General features: G+C 41.5%; 1 long non-coding RNA gene across 1 annotated transcript; it reads left to right on the top strand.

Annotated features, from left to right (window-relative positions):
• Positions 1 to 4,525: 4,525 nt before the first annotated feature.
• On the top strand, positions 4,526 to 5,120 carry LOC121051960. The gene is made up of 4 exons (XR_005807622.1): positions 4,526 to 4,596; positions 4,737 to 4,796; positions 4,883 to 4,949; positions 5,022 to 5,120. It is a non-coding gene; the product is annotated as an uncharacterized LOC121051960 (long non-coding RNA).
• Positions 5,121 to 18,105: the final 12,985 nt, after the last annotated feature.

Here is an 18,105-nt window from a genome sequence, read left to right on the forward strand (position 1 = left end):
GATGTTTCGTTTGCATGGCGCAGCATTATGAAGGGCCAGGATGTTTTACGTCGAGGTTTGAGGTTCAAGGTTGGCAGCGGCAGCTCGATAAAAATCTGGGAAGACCCTTGGATGCCATTACCATACAGTTTCAAGCCATTTCCCCCTCCAATGGAAGGGTATGAAGACTTAATTGTGGTTGACTTGATCGATGCTGAACAGGGGGAGTGGGTTCAAGTTCAACCGTTCAACCTCTTGTGGAGGAGCTTTTTACTACTTCTGAAGCAGATATTATTTTGGGTATTCCTCTTAGTTTACGGGGTGCGGAGGACAAGTGGGTGTGGCATTTTGATCGTTTGGGGAGGTATAGTGTGAAAAGTGGTTATCACACTCACTACTAGAATAATGTTAATAGACATCATGTCTTTTAAATCAGTTAAGATTTCAACTAATGTAAATTGTTTTTATAACATCGGTTCTAAAAAATCTGATTTCTATTCCTATAATTAACATCGTTTCTTATACATGACTGATGTCTAAACTTTTCATCCAAAAAAAAAAAAAAGGCGGAAAGTACTAAGTCTAAAATTAAGTAGGCGGGAAGCCAAATTTTCACTCCCTCCCACACTTAGTCAGATTTCCCACTAGGTTTTCCCCGCACCCCACCATTTTTCATTCCCAGACCGCGACAGACACGGCAACAACGCCCCGTCCAGCAATCGACCTCGCCTTCTCTGCCTCCAACCGCTCGATCTCCTCCTCCTTGTCCGCCTCCTTCTCTCATCTCTCTTCTGAAATCCACTGAATCTGCCAATTGCTGAGATCGAGAAGCCGAAGCCGGAGCTGCAGTCGTCGTCTGTCCTTTCTCTTTCCATGGGCCTCCCCTTCTCAGCCCCTCTCTTCGACCGTCGAGGCGTCAACGGCCCTCGCTCTCATCGTCTGTAACTCGGTAAGAATTTGTCTGGGTTTTACTTTCTAGATCTTCAATCGATCTATCTCTCATGAACATCGCTCCATGATTTTCTGGGTTTGCAGACAGCCTCGAACTCTTGGTTGCTCTCTTCCTCGAACTCTTGACTGAAAAGTTTCTGGGTCGATTTCTGGTGGTTATGCTAAGCATTTTTCCGTATACATTGTTAATGCATTTTGACTGAATTGTATTAGACGTTGTTGTGAAGTGATTTTGATTCTGGAAAACAATATGAGGAGGGCTCTGATTCTTCAAAGTCCGTGTCTTGGGTATGTTCTCAATCTCTTTTTACTTGGTTCTGTTATCCAATTGCATTGTCTCTTTGCTTCAGCATATTTAGATGTCAATGGCATGCATTAAGTCATCAAGTCAATACTAACCCCGAATGCATTTCCAATCCCGGTCCAGTCTGGAGGATAAGTTCTGTTTGTGTCAACGAAACTTGTTTTGATCTACAACTTTGTCTGCAGGATGGCCTCTAGCTCGACTTAGTGACACTCTTAACTATAATTTATATATAATCCAACCGTTGCCCACCTTTGTGAGGGTTCGTAAATCCAAGGCATGGTTTGCCTCGAGCATTTGCGCGCCTTCTATGTGCACTTCACATACTCATATGGCCTGCACAGCCAACGGTAGTGGTTGATTGTTGCTGAAACTTCTGTAACCCATAGTATAAGCAATTAGTAGATAAAACAAAACATAGGGTGCCACCTCCAATTATGCAAATGCACTGCTCACCAAACCTATCTTATTTTAAGTTGTGATTTGCTTTGTTGGGTGAGGTAAGGTGTGAAATTGGATATTGCTTAGACCTATAGTAGGTTAGTGTTATATATATTCTGCTTATTTGCTTTCAATTCTTTGATAACCTATATGTTTGATATAAAAAGCCTCTAGGATCATCCCTTGGCACATTGGATAGTTGTAGTACAGTATTAGATTTTATGGTGGTTATGCTAAGCATTTTTCCGTATACATTGTTAATGCATTTTGACTTAATTGTATTAGACGTTGTTGTGAAGCGATTTTGATTCTGGAAAACAATATGAGGAGGGCTCTGATTCTTAATTAGTTCTCTCTCTCTCTCTCTAGTTGAAAAGGTTATCAAGGGCAGCGTTAAAGATTAGGCAACATCTTCCAATCCATCGAATGGCGGCCTTGAAAATTTGCAGGTTTGTCTTTCTACTATAGCCTGCTTCGTTCCTTTTGATAATAGAATGATGGATTGTGAATTTAGTGAAGAGTTGTGTGTACTAAAACTATTTTTTCTATGATTATTTTGAAATGCTTACGTAATGCTGTAATGGTGTTCATGCTAAAATACAAGTAACAGGTTCAGCAAATATATTGGTGACTATAACACTTAATGATTAACCCCAGGTCCCCTAGGCACCCTATTGAACAGAATGAGATCCGAAAAATGTTATAGCATTTACTAAGTTGCAGGGCTTTGTAATCAAAATTACAAAAGATAAGAATTTGATTGCAGATCACAGTGGACCAAAATTTGTTGAATAAGCTATCCTCATTCAAATTGAGAGTATGGAACTCAGGCTCTACAAAACCTAAATAGTTTGTGTGATAACTAAGAAAGATTAGACCTAATATTGTAGGATTAATTTGTTTCAAATTGGTGCATAAATTAATCCTATATCACCAGGCTGTCACCTGGAAGAACTATGTTTACATCTTCGGTATACTGATCGACATAACTACATTCATATATACAAACACATGTTCACTATTTGCAGTTTTAATTCTTTTGCGTCTTGAACATCATTGCATTGTCTGTTATTAGGTGGTGAGTTTACTTCCCCAAACCAAGATAGGTTCCATCACCATAAGGTGAACCCATCTGGAAACATAATTCTTAATAGACTGGGATTTGACCCTTTATCCTATATTTCGCCCTCAATTGTGTGATTATAATGTTAGCTTTTTTCTTTTCCCTTACAGGACTTTTGGATCGATGTTGGATCTCAAAACAAATCAATGGGTACAACTAAACTTAAAGGGAGTCTAAGTCCACACTCAGGTCATCGAATGGTAAATTCAGGTTGCTTTTGATACTTGTGTTGGTCTAATTTCCATATAGCTTTGAGTATGTGTTCGTGTGTGTTGAGACACACACTTTACAACATTAGTCCAGTCTTCATCTCCGTTCATTGTTTTTTCACAGTGATGCATTATCAGTTATGTTATAGGTATTGTACAAGCACAAGATTATTAATTGTTTTTGGCTGCTTCTATGACACTCTAAGAGAAGTGAGGTTGTTGATGGTTTTTATGAAACATTTTTGAACATTTTATAATTATGTAACTCATGAATTTTTGTTGATCTCTCTAGCAAAGGAGACTGTATGAGCTTGCAAATATTTATCTTTTAATTTACTAATTAGCTGGTTATTTTATTACGATATGCAGGTATCATAATGATCTTTATGTATTTGACCTGGACCAGTTCAAGGTAAAGATATCTAGTCTCTGTCATATTAATCAAGTCTTAAGAAGTTTTTATCTGTTGTTATTTATAATTATTTCTAACAATACTTGTGCAATTTTACGTTTAAGTGGCAAGAAATAACCCTTAGGCCTGGGGCCATGCGGCCAAGTGCACGAAGTGGCTTTCAATTTTTGTTTACCAAGATGAGGTGAGGGACTTATTAACTTAGTAATGTGATGTACTGACTTTCTCAATAGCTTTAACGTTTAACCGTGTGTTCTCTTTTGACATTACAGATCTTTCTGTATGGTGGCTATTCCAAAGAAGTTTCATCTAATAAAACTGGCTCTGAGAAAGGAATTGTTCATTCAAATTTATGGTCCCTTGATCCTAGACATGGGAATGGAACAAGGTTCTTCTTTCGCATCACTGTTTTCTTGTATTTCTTTTATTACGATGTATCAATCAAGAAATGGAAGAGTACATGATTATCTGATTTCAAGTTTTACTTATCTATCTATCTTCATATGTTCTTTATGATGCTTATACAGAAAACGCATATTATACTGGGGTTTAGGTGAAATATGGTGTTGGTACGTACGGAACTGGGTGTTAGTGTTTGGGTTTGATGCTTCCTATTGTAATTGCCATGTGGTTAGGTCTGGGTTTCTCAATGGTTCCTCCTATGAATTGCAATTTGGAAGAAATGAAAACCATTATCGTTTTGTTAATTACCTGGAAATAAAAGTAAAGAAAACTAATTAAACCCCCTATTATACTACTTATGAATAGAATAACAGTCATACAGGTTTTATTGCATTTGTAGAAGCCATGTCATTTTTGTTGGTTGATCATTAGGAGAATTGGAAGCAACTTTATCATGGAATAATTTTAAATGTTACTTTTAGTACGATATTTATGCTCCTAAATGTGCAGATTTGTTTAGTATAGATAGCAGTATTTATATTTTTTACATTGAATTTTTCTTTTTATTGTGGGTACACAACTGGCACAGATCAGCTTCTTGATTGACCATCTTTTTAGTAGCTGTCACGTGTACGGTTGTTCTTACTATTGATTCCTTTGCACAGGTATGAAAAAGTGGGATGCCTCCTGGACCTCGTACTGGGTTTTCTATATATGTGTGTTTATAAGAAGTGAGCTTTGCTATTTGGGGGTGTAGTGGACATGGAAGTTCAAGGTTAGTGTTTTTTGTGTATTTTTTATGCCCTAAAATCCGGGGTAAGTATTTATATTCGATCATGATGCCTTTTGGTGATCAGTTGCATATATATATTTTTCATGGTTGATTGCATCATGTGGCCTACATTAATCATGTAGGGAACCTTGGATATTGCCTAAACCAGTCCATTACCAATCATGGGAGAACTTGGTGATAAAGTAAGCACTATTCTGATTTTTTATTTGTATTTTTTTCTAACCAAGTAACAAAATGTTGGATAATGACATAGTTTGGTGGTGTGCAGTGCGGTTAAAGCTTTCAATGCTGAAACGGGTAGGGTTAACAGAGTGCCCAAAGTGAAATTACTTCCGGTAAGTAATGATATATGTGGTTGATTATCAACTTCAATAATGCATTTCTAATTCAATAATCCTAATATATAGGGCGTACCTAAACAACCGGGTGGAGTTGAGTATGGCTATTATGTGATGCGATATATGAAAGATATTATAAATGATGATACTCTTTCATTTTCAACCAAGGTAAATGCATATATTATAGTTTGACAAGCAGTTTAATTTAAATAGCTTCAATGATTATGACTTATGTTGTGCTATACATTTCTAGTGGGCGGAAAAGAGTCGGAACTCATATATCCAAGAGCAACTTGATGAGGTGTGCATTGAAGTGGCTGACTACTTGCAGAGTTTGCTATAGCTAGATCTTGACAAGCAATATGATTTTGAGTAAGGCTAGATTTGGCTGACCATTTTGTAGTAGATATATGTAGTGATATTAAGATGAATTGTGAACAAATTATGCTGCATGTAGTTATTGCAGTAGTGGTATCTTCTACATTAGCCTTAAAGTATGTTAGGGTTTATTGTGCAAAACTTTTGAAACTACTAATTTGTATAGAAATTAATACAATTCCCTAATATTTAAAGTACATTTGAATTTCATGTTATTTGTGGATTAGCTTTCTAGTACCAAATACAGCAGCAAAAGGGATATATAACAGCAGTCAAGAAATGAAAAAAAAATCAGTTACTGATGAAGAACTGATGTCAGAAACAAAAAATACATCAGTTTGGAAACAAAAATCGATGTTTAGCATTATTATGAACATCGATAAATAAACAAAAACGATGTCTAATATAAACATGGACATCGAGATATAAACAAAAACCGATGTCTAGCATTACTATGGACATCGATATATAAACAAAAACGATGTCTAGCATTACTATGGACATCGATATATAAACAAAAACGATGTGTAGTATAGATATGGATATCGAGATATAAACAAAAACCGATGTCTAGGATTACTATAAACATCGATATATAAACAAAACCGATGTCTAGATTACTATGGACATCGATATATAAACAAAAATCGATGTCTAGCATTACTATGGACATCGATATATAAACAAAAACGATGTCTAATATACACATGGACATCGAGATATAAACAAAAACCGATGTCTAGCATTACTATGGACATCGATATATAAACAAAACTGATGTCTAGTATTACTATGAACATCGATATATAAACAAAAACCGATGTCTAGAATAACTATGGACATCGATATATACACAAAACCGATGTCTAGAATAAATATGGACATCAGTTCAAACTATACTACAGAATGTAGATTGAATATCTAGTGAAATATTATGTACCAAATACACAAAAAGCTTATGAACCACAAGCAAAAAATAATGGGAACCGATGTGTAAAATATTATCAGACATCGTTTCTAAATCAGAAACGATGTTAAAATGGATAATTGTGTTGTTAGACCTATATTTCATTAAGCATCTAATGCCAAAATATGAAGGTTTGACAATAGCTAAACACACCAAAATGTTGATCACATTAACGTTTTTACATCGATTCTGAACCTTAAACCGATGTCTGGTCGCAAATTAGACATCAGTTGTGAACCGATGTCTTAGTTTTGGCGATCTTTAACATCACCCACTAAGACATCGGATTTTTTTTTTTAACATCAGTTGTGAATTGATGTCTATGTTATCCTAGTAGTGACTCTTCGGTGGACAGCAAACGTGACTAGCAGGGCTTCAACATCTAGCTCGAATAATGCGGGTCGATCTCTTTGGCAGCGCCTTTGGAAAGCACAGGTCCTGCCCAAGGTTAGATCTTTTCTTTGGAAACTTCTTAGAGGTATTCTGCCCACTCGTGCGAGGTTAGTACAAAAATGCTCCCTGCCTATTATTAATTGTCCTCTATGTGACCTTGAAGTGGAGGACGACATGCACTTGTTGAAAAATTGTAAGTTGGTCAATGAATTTTGGTTCTTTGGGCCACTGAACTTGAAGCCAAAGAATCAACCATCTACAAATTTTCTTGATTGGTTTATTAGTGTCTGCAATGCTCTACCTAGGGCCAAACAGGAGCTATTTTTCATGTTTCTTTGGGCTATTTGGACTGAGAGAAATAACGTGATTTGGAGGGGTACTTCTTTCCATCCACTTAATACTGCATGCTGGGCATCAAAGCTATTGGATGATTACAAGAAGGTGGATACTCCTAAGGCCAACGTGAAGACGAAAAGGCCTCAGACTAAGTGGAAACATCCACCTAGTGGCAGACTCAAACTCAATATGGACGGGGCTTTCCACTTACATACTGGTCAGGGTGGTATAGGGGCTATCATTAGAAATGAGAATGGTATGTGTCTAGCAGCTATTGCACGTCCCTTTCACCATGCTGGATCAGCACTGCAAATGGAACTGGAAGCTATGAGAGCTGGGCTACTTCTGATTATCCACCAAGGTTTGAATAATGTTGATATTGAGACTGATTGTGCAACGGTGGTTACTGCTCTCTTGAGTGAGATGGAAGACTATTCAGAGGTAGGTTGTATAGTGGAAGATTGTAAATCTTATTTGAGAGCTATTTCTTCCATTCAGGTACAATCTATTTATCGTGAAGCAAATGATGTTGCCCATAGATTGGCACATCTTGCTAGTTTATCTTATTTAGATGATTATTGGTTAGACGAGACTCCTGTGATTATCCAGGATGTTCTCTATGAGGATTCTTGTACTAGTACTCGAGGTGAAGGTTATATGTCCCCCTCGACGTACAATCATCCTTCTCTTATTAATAATATTCGGGTGTGGGGCTGAGCCTCCCAGTCAGGCTGGGTTCCAAACCCCTTCAAAAAAAAAAAAAAAAACATGTAAGCACATATGTCGTAAAACCAAACTGAACCGGAGTTTTCGGTGCAGTTCCTCCGGTTTTACAGTTCCAGATCCCAGGCCTACTATAGCCCATCCCAACCCAAGGATGGTTTCACCTAGGGGTCATCATCTGGCCTTTAGGCCCTAAGCCCGCCACGCCCAGCTTGACCCTTTCTCAAATAGGGTAGGGTATGAGCCATGCAAATGAAGCTCGACCCGAACCTTTAGGCCTACCCAATCAAGCCCTAATAATTTTCTATTTTTTCTATTTTTTAAATATGTTTTTCTTTCTTTCTATAACATACAACTTATCTCTTTATTTGTAATTGATTTTGTCAGCTATATTTTCTTTAATTGACATTTCGTTTGCTAAACAACAATTAATTTTGGGAGATTTCGAGAGATAGTTAATTGAATATAACCACCTTAACTAGTATTTATACCTGTTATTAAGTTAATTTCAAAAATATATATATATATATATATTAAAAATGATAAGAAAAAAAGAATCTTGGATTACCTATGTATGGATTGAGCCACATTCTGAAAAAAAAAATTAAAAAATATATTTCTTTTTGTTAAACAAAATAAGGCCATTTTCGCCCTAGTTCTTCCATATTAGGCCCTATTCGGAAGGCCTAATGCGCTGGTAAGGGTTAACATATTTAAGCCTTGGCTCAGCCCGACCCAACCCTAAATTTTGTTGACTTTGACTAGGCCCGGCTCATGATGACCCTTAATTCCATCCTTGATGTTTTAGATGACCAAAAGATTATGGATTTAGCTACTTTTTGTCGAGACGGTTATTTAATAAGCATTTAACAGATAAATATTCAGATTATTGAATTAGATTGTAGAAAAATTAGAAATTGTTAAATTCTACAAGTAATTATGACAAAAAAATAAAGGGTCTTTGACCCAAAGCACCAAAATAAGCAAAAATTATCCCACTTACCCTAACAACATATTTTTATTCCCGTATACACAATTTAATAACAAATGACCATTTTTCCCTTAACCCTATTGAAGAATTACAACCACGCCATCCCCTCTCTCTCTCTCTCTCTCTCTCTCTCTCTCTCTCTCCTCTACTGACCTCCGGCTCCCGCGCTTGACCCAGGCCCTCCTATCTTTCTCTCTCCTCAGCGCCATCGTCAAGGCTCAATCCGAGCCCACTGGAATAGCGCAGTCGTCGAGGTTCAAATCGGTCCGACATCAAGGCTCAATCGATCGTCGTGCGACACGGTTTCAACTCAGACAACGACTCCAATGTGCAGCACGGACTTCGACTTCCACTTCGACATGCAGCCCAAATTCCGATTTTGGTTTCGGATTTCAACTTGCAACACAGATTTCAAGACCCCGAACCCAGTCCAGCTCGCCGACCCGGGGATCGAGGACCCACCGCTTTGTATAGCCGTGATCGAGCCGCAGTACAATATGTCCAACAATGTAGAGGTTCTGCTTATGATTTTGGACCCTTGGGTTTTGGCCGTGGAGGAAGACGACGTGCAACAGTTAGGGGTTTGCTCAAATTTGGTGCACATAGCTTTTCTCTAGGTGCCCAAATCAATCTCTCTTTCTTTCTTTTTTATTTAACATTTTTTTTTCATGTAAAATAGGGGCAGAAGGCCCAAAATGAAAGAAAAAAAGAAAAAAGAGAGAGGTTATATTGGGGCAATAGAAGTCTGTTAAAGGTCTATTGGGAGACAATAGACGTTTTGAATTGATGTAATCTTCTCGTTTTTTTTCTTTAATCAAAGTTTTATTTGTCTAAATTTATGAAGATTAGTTCCCATTTTGGCAACTAAAAGTTCTATTGGGGGGCAACAGACGTCTATTTGGGGGCAATAGATGTTTTAAATTGATGTAATCTTCTAATTTTTTCTTTAATCAAAGTTTTATTTGTCTAAATTAAGAGAGATTAGTTCGCATTCTGACGACTGGAAGTTCTATTGGGAGGCAATAGATGTCTATTGAGGGGCAATAGAGGTTTATTGCTCCACTATTGAGGGGCAATAAAGATCTATTGGGGGGTAATAAACCTTTCCGGCGACCTATGAGATATCTGACGACATCTTTGGGGAGATCCGATGAGGTTTTTAGAGAAGTCTGGTGGTGGTGGCCGGTGACTGGATTTGGGTGAAAGTTGGCCGAAATCAGGTGGCCGGTAATCGGAATCCTGCTAACGGTGACAGGAATCTGGCGGCCGGTGACAGGAATCCTGTGAAGAGTCTTATTGAATATCGGGGAAGGGAGGAAAGCTACTTTGAGGCCAAAGATCCTTCCTCGAACCTTTCCTTCTGGAGTCGGACCATACCGAGTCCTCCAGATGAGAAGGGTTTTGGTGGTCACCCTCTACTCATGCTTTTTCTTCCGAACATTGACAGAATCTTGGAGGGAGAGCATGGATTCGCGGAAGTGATGGGTATGAGCCATTTTATGGCCGTTCCCATACTTCACGCTAAGAGAATGGTGGCTGCCAAGGGCGAAGAGGGCACAGAGATTCAAGCCGATATTCGGTTCTTTCACTCTCTGCCCCTCCAGGAGATAATGGAGCGGCTCAACCCGATGTTGGATTCCATAGCTACTTCCAATTGAGGGGGCTTGGATTCTCCATTTTCTTTTACTGGAGTCTCCCCTTCTCGTGGATGATGGCGTTGGCCAAGCCTATGTTGGATTCCTCTGCCGCTTCCATGGAAAGGGGGCGCGAGGGCTCTGTTACTCCTCTTTTTCTTCCTGAAGTCTGCCTTTCCTTGGGATAATGGCGCGGCTCAACCCGACCTTGGATTCCATAGCTGCTTCCACTTGAGCAAAGATTCAAAAGATATCCACAGATTCCTGTTTTGTATTCTAGCCACTTTTGGCTTTGTAATGAATGTACTGATTTTGGCCGCAAAGCCACTTTATGAATATAATGTTGTTTTCTTATCCTGATATTCAAATATCCGTGAGGAGCCAATAATTGTGTCTTGAAAGGCCCCAACTCAAAACTCTTGGAAAATTCCACCGTGAGAAGATAATATTGAAAATGGAACAGTTACATCCTCGAAGACCGTTTGGTTCCCTTAAGCTCAGCCTCGGCTTGACCCTATTTTCCCGAGAAGGTGCTTTCTCTGTGAGAGAAGAGACAAAGCTGTAAAATTTTCGGGAGCCGCTGACTTGGCTTAGTATTGTAAAAATTTTCCGGAGCCACTGACTCTGCTTAGTATTGTATAGTGTTGCCCCCTAGTGTTGCTAGGCATAGCGAAGAAAGGACGTTGGGCCTCAAAAATAGGCCTTCATGAATGGGCTTTGCGAGTGTGGGAAAACTAGAATTGCCCCCCATGTCTTATGCGAAGAAACTGTCTACGACTCCTCCAAGTCCCAGACATTGGGAAAGTATTTCTTTAAGTATCTGCCATTGATAGGGTTATGGTGGACATCTCCATCTAGGTCCTTGAGATGAAAAGCTCATTTCCCTAAGATTTTATAAATGTTATCCAGGGCCTTGAGATGAAAAGCTCCTTCATATTTCTCCCCGAAACAGTCTTTATACTCCTTCAGTAAGTCGATGAGCCCCTATTTTTCTTCCGGCTCTAAGTTTGCACTGATTGCCACTTCCATTGGCTCGATTTCAGTCCCCAAGTTCAACTTCTCTGTAGGATCCCTGACCTTTGGAGGGGTATCGTCTAACGATGCTGGGGCCAGTCAAATGGGCTCTTCTTCCTCCTCATGATCGGAGAGATCCTCATCAATATATTCCAATGTTGCCACTTGTGCGTAGGCCTCCTTTTCAATTATATATGAAGATAATCTATCATATAAAGAATGAAAGGCCTGTACCTCTTCCTTTGAGAGGTCTTGATCCATCAATTAGGACCTGGAGTTGGAACAGCGTGTCCGAGCCTTTCGAGGTCTCCCTTCCCGACCGCGAGCCCCCATTGTGCCAGTTCGGAGACCGTCACCCCTGTGGGGCGGCCCTTGTTGTCAATTCCACGGACCTGTAGCGGAGAGATAGGTTCTAAATAGTACCTCGTGTCCACGTAGACTGCGGAGACTGAGAAAGGTCGTGGATCTGCTTTGACTATTACTGCCTTATCCGCTACTCTGTCCCATATGATCAGCTCCTGATGAAGGCTGGATGAGACACAATAACTCCGGTGGATCCAGTCGCGGCCTAGAATTGCGCTATATGCCGCATGATAGTCTGTGACGAAGAAGGCGTAAACCCCTTCTGTTGGACCCACCTTGACTTGTAGGAAGATCAAACCCAATGTTTTGGTCATAGTCCCCGCGAAGTTCGTTAGTGTCCGGGACGTGGATTAGATCTTCTCTTTCTTGATTCCTAGCAGCTGCATGGTTCTGGTGGTCAAGACGTTGACTGCGGTGCCCGTGTCTACCATGATTTTTCCAACCTTGGTGCCGTTCATATGGGCGGTGATATATAATGGCCTCATGTGTTGCGCCATTGCTGGTGTCGGCTTACTGAAACCCAAGTCCTGATCTCTCGCATCGGTGTTTGCAGCCTCTGCTACTTCGGCCTCCTTCAGCGTAGGTTTCTTCGCGAGAGATGATGCCGCTGAGGTGATCTCAAGCGACGGTTTGTCAGATGATTTGCCTTCCCCCGCTTGACATTCCTGAGCTGCCACCGGCAAGGAATATCTTGATGACATGACATATACCATGTTACAAGCAACGTCTGGCATGTCCGCCTCTTCTGATTCCGCCGCTGGGGAGCTCAGGTCATCTTCTTCTACGAACTTGCTTGACAAGTAAGCCTCCAACGATCCTTCTTCTTGGACCATGACTTGCTCCTGCTGATCCGCTGCGAAAGGACATCCCCTTTTCGGTGGCCCCTGCTTTGCTGATAAATCCTCTTCAGATTTCGCAGCCACTATGCTTTGAACTTTCTTAGGCCTCCATTGCACAGTCGTGGACCAATTGTCTTTGCCCCCCAGCCTATCAAAAATTGAAGGCTCGCTATTTCTTCCTTCGAGAGATATTCTCCGCCAAACGCTGGGTTTGCGGGTTGGTATCGATTCTCGCTTCGCGGGAGCTAGGGACTACTCTTGATTGTCCTTCTGGCGAGCGCTGGTTTTTGAAGCCTGTTGCGACATCTTAGGACACCGCTGGAGAACTCGCGGGGCGATGAACCTTTTGGAGGTCAGTGCCTCCACCTGTCTTTGGTATTCTTCTGGAGATCTCACCAACTGCGATGGTTTAATCAACCCCTGATCCAGCACTTCCAAGGTTCGCTTTGCTTCTCCAAACCTCCGTTGGAGTTTTCTCTTCTTTGAAGAGCTCATTTCCACTGCCTTGCCCTTCTTTTGGGTATACCATCTCCCTTCCTTGATAATGGACGTCGGCCCCGGAGGAATATACGGTCTGGTCATAACGTCTGACCACTCGTTTGCTCTTTCTTCTTCCCTCGCAACCTTCAATTTCTTGAACAAATTAGAGTCCTTTGGAGAAGAAGTTCCTGACCCAACGTGCATTCTCAGACTACCTGGTTGGAATCTTCTAGAATGTGCTGGTAACTTTATTGGTGGTAAAGTACCAAAGCGAACATTTTGTTCTTCCTCTTCGTGCAACGCCTGGATATCACATTCCTCCTTGCACCTTGGACATAGCACGACAGGTGGAGCCGATTTTGATTTCCACTTCACGGACTGCTCCATCACCTTTTCTAAGCCCCAGTGGTACGATTTGGGCTCAGCCTCTGTTGATCCTTTGTGTCCCAAACTACGTCAACCATGTTGACTCCAGTGTCTGGGAAAGGATCCAAATCTACCAGCGTCGCAGCTGTTGCTGGCACTTCAACCTGTAAGCTACCATTATTCAACCAGATCTGAATCTGATCCTTCAACCTAACACAGTCGGCTGTGTTGTGATTCCACAAATTGTGGAGCTTACAGTATTTTCCCCCCCTTAATTGCTCCGATTTGGGGAATGGTCCGAAGTCGGTCTTCACCATCTTCGCAGCGATCATCTCATCTAAGATCTCATGAGGTTTATTAGCATCATAAGTGTAACTTGCGAATTCAGGTTTGGTGAAGATCACCGACTTGAGTTTCAATGGCTCTTTACACAGCTTCAGCTGCTTTAGTGTTGACGCCTTCTTCCCGTAAGCTTGAGCGCTGTTGCCTCGTCCTCTTCGGACTCTTCAGCCTCTGCCAGGCCGGATTCCTCACACCTATAGTAAGGATCAAAGGAAGCTGAGTAGTGGTTCACTGCTGCCACAGTCCTCCATTTTCCCGGAATGTATGTTCCTTTGGAGGAGTTCTTCACAGCGTCCATTTCTCTAAGCAAATGCTCAAAGCTTCCTACTTCTGTGATCAGTTCCCCCATAGAGTTGAACATGCTTCCATGCTGCTTCTTGCGTTGGCGAGGCTCTAAGCCTTTGATTGCCAACTTTACCAGCTCTTTCTCCGGAAGAATCACGTTCAGCTTTCCTTTTTGGATTTGGAAACGTTGAAGGTATGCAACAGCAGATTCAGTTGGCTGCTGAGCTATCTGAGTAAGTGAAGCCAGATCTACCTCCGGCTCGATAGTCCCGAAGGTTTCCTTGAACAGCTTTTGCATCGCGGGCCAACTCGCGATAGATCTTGGTTGCAGCTTAGTAAACCAGGTGAAGGCAGACCCTAACAAAGAAGTGGCGAAGATATTACACTTCAGATTGTCATCATTCTGGTACTGGCCACACTGCACTCGAAACCTGACCAAATGGGCCACTGCATTTTCGACCTCTTCTCCTGAGAAAGTAGAGAACGTAATGCTCTTATATCCTCTAGGATAAGGTGCCTGTGTAATATGCTGTGGGAAAGGCCCCTGATAGGCCTCCTCTAGGTTAGGCCTCTGACTTGCGGCCCTGATCATTGCTTCTACCTCCTCTCGCCTTACATATCCCATATTAGGAGGAGGAGGTGGATGAATCACTGTGTCATTAGCTGGCCAGATTAGAGGTGGTGCCTGTATCAGTGGTGGCGCATGTGATGCCTGGTTAACCACAGATATGCCACCTCCAGGGGTTGTTTTGGGTGGGGTCGACATCTGCGATGTAAAACCCGCTGCTGGTTGACCTTTCGTGGCCTCGGTGATCTTTGCTGGACTTCCAGCCTGTTGGCACATTGAAGGCTAATCATGATACACGTATTCAACTCCGTCGCTGTCGTACTGGGGAAATGGGATATTGTCAACAAGGGCTCCCTCATTGATTTTCAAACTCCTGGTGCCTTGCTTGATGGACGGCGTGGTGCTATTCTTTCCGCCCGTTGTGGGAGTAGTCTCCTTACCCCTGATTGATGCGGCAGTTGCAGTTAGAGTGGAGGTGCCAGTGCTACCGCCGCTAGCTTTTTCTCGAGCATTTGGCGGTATGTACTTGCCTGACCCTGTAGGCTAGCCGAGGGACCCTAGAATAGCATTGGGGTCCCCTAACACCTTATTCAGGACATCTCTTGCCTGATCCATCTCAGTTTTTTGCATGGAAACTTGGACCGCGGTATTGGATCGCTCACTGCGAATAGCCGCGACTTCTGTGAGAACGACCTTAGTCTGCGCGGCTTGGGCATTTATCAAGGTCACGATCTGTTCATGTTGCTCTTGGGCTTGTGGTGACGTGTGGTCTATATGCCCTTGCAACAGCTCCGTATTGTGCTCTATCTCCAGCCTGACTTTCGTTATCAGATTGTTGGACATCCGTCGCTGCTCCTCGAATCTTTTAGTCGTCTTTGCCCAGAATGTACTATTGTTTTTTCGCATGATGTTAAGTTGCGCTTCCAGGCTAGCGTTTTCTGGGATAGGGATGGGTACAAAAACATCCGCTCTCACCTCGTCCTCAGCCACCCTGGTGGTATCAGACGCTCTTCCGGCCTCATTAAGCAGGGTGGTGAGAACTGCCTCGCCTTCAGTAGCGGGCTGTTGACCTTTTCCTCGTTCGGTCGTCATCTCTGTTGATGGCGTGTGGAGAGAAAATCTTTGAATTACTAATTCTTCTGAAAGACCACGACAGTCTGCACGCGTGTGCGGTCTGTAACTGGGGGTCTTGTGTTTCAGGCAGTTGACGTAAACCTTTTGGTAAGGGTTATCATCTGACTTCCCAATGGTGAATATCTAGCAGTATGCTGTATTGTATAAGTAGCTGAATTCAATAAGACTTTGTGAATCAAGGTTTGGACATGCGGGCCAAGTATAGTCGCCTAGACACAAATTTTCTTTCAAATCCCTTGGGCAACCTTACTGAAATGGCCAGGTGAGGGAGGGCGAACAAGAGAGGCAGAATCTATTTTGGCATGAGCTACTCCCACTTAGTGGTTTAGGCCCATTTGCAAGCACTTCTAGATTCAAGAACCTGTCATGAACGTTGTCCCCTTTCTAGACACCATTTCACATAGGCTATTCTTACTAAGATGAGAAAGGTCATAAGTGTAAAGACAGTTCAACAAGTGTTAATAAAAGTCGCCCTTAACCTTAAGGGTCCTAAACTAGGCACCAATAAGGAGTTTAGGCCAATATTAACAAAAGAGACTTTACCTATTCCGTTATGATTCACAACCTCTTACCAAGCTAATTGTCCCACTGGGCGTGCCAAAATGTTTGGCACCAGTTTTGTTGTAGCTGGTCAACAGTCTCTTTTCTTGCACGGGCGTGCCAGTACCGTTCAGGTGCGGTCATCGGGGGTGTCCCTTGACCTGATTTCTTTCAAGCGATTGTGGACGAGGAGAGCACCAACCTCATCGTGGGATTTTTTGTGCCTCGTGGTGAGGACTTTTGCTGAGCTTCTTCAAAATCACAATCGATACTCGATGATGTAGACCGAGCAAAGCGAGAACCACTGGGAAGTAGAGAGAACTTGCTAAAGCGTGACTTTAGCTTGGCTGGTTCCGTAACTGTTGTGGTCATGGTACTACAATCGGCTCCTGAGGATATTAGGACTGAAGTATGTTGATAGAGGGTTTGGTGGCACTGAAAGTCGGCTTCTGAGAAGACTAGGACTAGGAGTGTGGTCACCGGTAAGAGAAAGAGAAGGAGAGAAGTTGCTCTTAGAGAGGTTTGCTCTAGAGAGACTTAGATCATCCTAGAGATGTATTGATGAGTGAATTGTCTGTCTAGTGATGAATTTGTAACCTCTATTTATAGGCTACCATGCCAAAGCAGTTGGCATTAAACAAATGATAGTGGAGCATTAATTGGAGATAAGAAATGATGAATTTTGGAGATAAGGAAGCATAATTGGAGATAAAGAATGATTAATTTCGGAGATAAGGAGATAAGGAAGCATAATTGGAGATAAGAAATGATGAATTTTGGAGATAAGGAAGCACTTTCGGCTCCTTTATTCCTTCAATTATATCTCCATCAAGAACTCAGATTTTGACCGTGACTTCTACATAACAAATGTTCCACTATGAGTTTAGATCATCTTGGTAAAATTTCAGAGCTTTTGGTATAGTTATTGGGCTGGAAACGTTGCTGGACCTCTTACAGGTCCAGTTTTCCAGTTTTGCTTATGCAGAAAATTGGACTGATTGTTTGAAGGCCTTCCACTCAAAAATAGCTCTGGTAAGAAATGATCCTTGGGCTTTCTAGATTTAATATGGAAAGTTTTAGCTCATTTGGATTTCATTTGGTTAGTCTGCCGCCCCTCCTTCCTTGTTTAGCTCGGTTTCTCCTAGCCGAAGTAGGAAAATGTGCTAAAGTTGACTTTTCATGCTTCCATGCTTCCATAGTAGGCTATATTTAGCCTCTAAATATATATTTTGAACTTGTCGACAACATATAGCTTGAGCCACTGACATTGGCTCAATTTCTCCAAGACGTGCCTTGTCAGGCCAAAATGCTCATTTTGGGTCCAAACAGAATCAATATGCTTTACACGTAGATCGAGGTTGTATGGGGGGAAAGGGGTTATGGCCAAGGTTTTAAATATCGGTATCTTTATATCTATCGGTACTTTGAAAAAGGGAGATATCGGAAATATCGAGGATATATCGGGATACAAGGTAAGAAAATATCGTTTTTGAAAAAAGTCAATTTATTAGAAATTTAGAACGACATATAAATACATATGAATGTCAACTTCATCTACATCCAAAAAGAGACTCTAGGCGGTTGAAAAGTAACTCGCTGGTCTAGAAAATGCAATAATCAGACCAAGACATATGACCCATATAGTGCAAATTGTAGTGATAAACATGATAGTTATAGATCTCTTTAGAGCTGCCGACTGTTTCCCCTATAAAATGATAATAAGGATGAACCCAATTGGATGACTGATCATATACTTCTCTATATTGATTATATCCATAAGCATCATAACCAAATTGATTG

Source organism: Rosa chinensis, chromosome 1, assembly GCF_002994745.2.
Source record: "Rosa chinensis cultivar Old Blush chromosome 1, RchiOBHm-V2, whole genome shotgun sequence".
NCBI classification, from domain to species: domain Eukaryota; kingdom Viridiplantae; phylum Streptophyta; class Magnoliopsida; order Rosales; family Rosaceae; genus Rosa; species Rosa chinensis.